The sequence below is a fragment of the Parus major genome, chromosome 1A, assembly GCF_001522545.3.
Source record: "Parus major isolate Abel chromosome 1A, Parus_major1.1, whole genome shotgun sequence".
In the NCBI taxonomy this organism is placed as follows: Eukaryota; Metazoa; Chordata; class Aves; order Passeriformes; family Paridae; genus Parus; species Parus major.
This window is the reverse complement of record NC_031773.1, coordinates 41,120,333-41,122,985: the sequence shown is the minus strand read 5'-3', so window position 1 is coordinate 41,122,985 and position 2,653 is coordinate 41,120,333.

The window sequence follows — 2,653 nt, the reverse complement described above, 5'->3', positions numbered from 1 at the left end:
AGTGCAGGATCCTGGAACAATCACGAGTTGCAGCCTGCGGGGCCTGTCAGGAACGAGCTCAGGGCATTCGCCAGGAGCATGGAAAACAGGAATCTTCTCCAGGGTGGACTGAAGAGATTGGTCAAACAGTAGTACTGAACAGAGAAAGACAACTGGGACATGTGTACCTAGTACAGAAAAATTTGATTCTGCAAAACCCGTGGAAGATTTAGACACTCATATTTCATTGCTCATATACAAATATTCCCCTAACTTCTCATCTTTGTCTGTGCTCTCCACTTCCATCCAATTTAATAAACTGACTGAGTTTGAACAGGATCAGCATCAGCAGAACAGTCAATAAAACAGTTTCAAGAAAGTTAAGATCTATACACAAACTATGAAAAGCCTGTTTTCTCTCCTCTCAGATCAAGCCCATCACGAGATTTTGCCAAAAGTCCCCTTGTTGATACAGGATGGTGAGGTGGGCACTCAGATCTCGGTCACTTTAATAATTTTTGACCAAATATTATAATGATCCAAATACTCTAATTCTTACTCTTATGTTAAAAGTAGTAAGTAGATTAGATACAGGCAATCCACTTAAATTTGCTGTGACACATTTTCTCTGTGTATTAAAATGTGTGATACTTGTGTCATTAGCATGTCGTAATATCCAGCTCTTCATGAGCTGAAGTACTGGCACTGAATTGTCAAATCTGGCCTTTCCAAATGGTCTGCAAACTACTCTGAATTTTCCTGAAACGGCACAGTTTCCCTAAAAGTTAAATGAAAGATATCTGAAAACATTCCTTTCTGCATCTTGGTACTGCTTGCTTTATACCACTGGTGATCAACATTACAGGGAATGTTTTCTGTTAGTCAGTTATATGTCTTAATCTTTAGAAACAGCATGAGCATCTCTTTCTCATAAAAGAAAAAAATTAAAAAAATCATGAAGCATGTTGGATACTGAGGATTAATTTGGAAAAATTTTAATCCTCACAGAGAAGATTTTGTGGCAATATAAGAAATTTCTCCATATTTTCAGTCAATGTGTTGCATGCTTTTATGCTATGCCTGTGTATCAGTGCAAGAGGAACTTTAAGTGACTATTGTGTGCCTTGAGAAATGTATCCACTTAGAGAATTCTACCGTAAAAGATAATGATGATATGTACCCCTCCCACCTTTGCTTCTTTCCTGTGAAGAAAATAGGACATTATTCCCAGTTCACAGAAAAAGATCTGAAGCACAACCTACCTACCTTCCCTCAAGACAAATGGAAGCAGGTACAGACATGCACCCAAACTGCAGTGCTTTAAACACATCATCTCCTTCTTAGCTGTACCAAAGCTAATTTTATCTGCCCGAGAGCTAGGAGATATGACAGAACTGTGCAGAACACATCTGCCAGTCTTATAAAGCTGTATTGAGAAATGTAATTTCCAAGTGCCTGGGGAAGGAAGCCTCACTGAGCTACAGCCATAAGTGCAGAGGAGGATGCTGAACTGCAAACAGAATGCAAGAGAATTTGTTTTATGTATGTTCAGATAGTTTTAAATTCTCCTTCTGGGAAGAAATGCAAGAAATCTCCTCAACAGAACAGTCTGTAGGATCGCTTACCTCATAATTTTGATTTTTCAATTGACCTCTAGATATGGAGAGGTAAGGTAGTATTTTTAGCAACATTCAAAATGGGCAGGAGCCATTTACTGCTCACATCTCTTTTGATTGCTTCTCTTGAACAAGGAGAAAAATGTAACAGACATTCAGGTAAAAAAGAAAGAGACAATGAACCTCAGGCAAGCCATAATAATAGCGTAGTTAGGATGATTTATTTATTTGCCAGTCCTTGTGGGCTGCTTTGTGCTGACTTCATCCTGTTGCTTTAACCCTCTAGGCTCTGCATCATCTCGGGTCTGCAACTATAGAGCTGCATAAGCTTCTCCATTCATTTCCTTTGCAGCACTGGGATTTGAATGATAACGAAGGTGAAGCAGGGTATTTATGGCAGGCTCAAAGAACCTGACAGCCTGGGATGCAGCTGGCCAGTCACTCGAGTGAGATGTCCAACAGAGGAGTGTGGAGGATGTCAAAACACAGCTCAATACCCCACACAAGTCGGTTATAAAATGTCATAGTTTATGGATGGGTATTTTTCATAGGGGGGAGGGGGCAGTGGGAGATCTACTGCATTGGAAGAGAACTGAAGTCAGGGTTTTCATTTCCAGTTTAATTCCCAGTCCTGCTATTCACTTCCAACGTCTCCCTGAACAACTCACTCGGGCTCAAACGTTGATAACCCCATTTGTTTTTCTTTCTCCAATCGAAGAGCCTTCGGCTGGAGACTGGGAAGCGCTGAACACCTGCGTCCCTCACACCTTCCCCGTTTTCCTGAGGGAGCTGCCAGGGTTCCCCGAGAGGCGGACACGCCTGACGGGAGGCTGGACCCCACCGTCGGCAGCGGGCGACACGCTGGTTCCTGCCGCTCCGGACCCGCCAGCGGCCCCACGCAACAGGGACCTCCTGCCGCAGCGCACCTCGGCAAACACAACGGAGCCTCGCCCAGGCTCCGCCGTGCTCCCCTCGCCCGCTGCTCAGCAGCCGCCAACGCGGCTCCCACCGGCTGCTCCGGGGAGGGGGAGGCCGTGCGGCGACACCGCCCCGGCCCC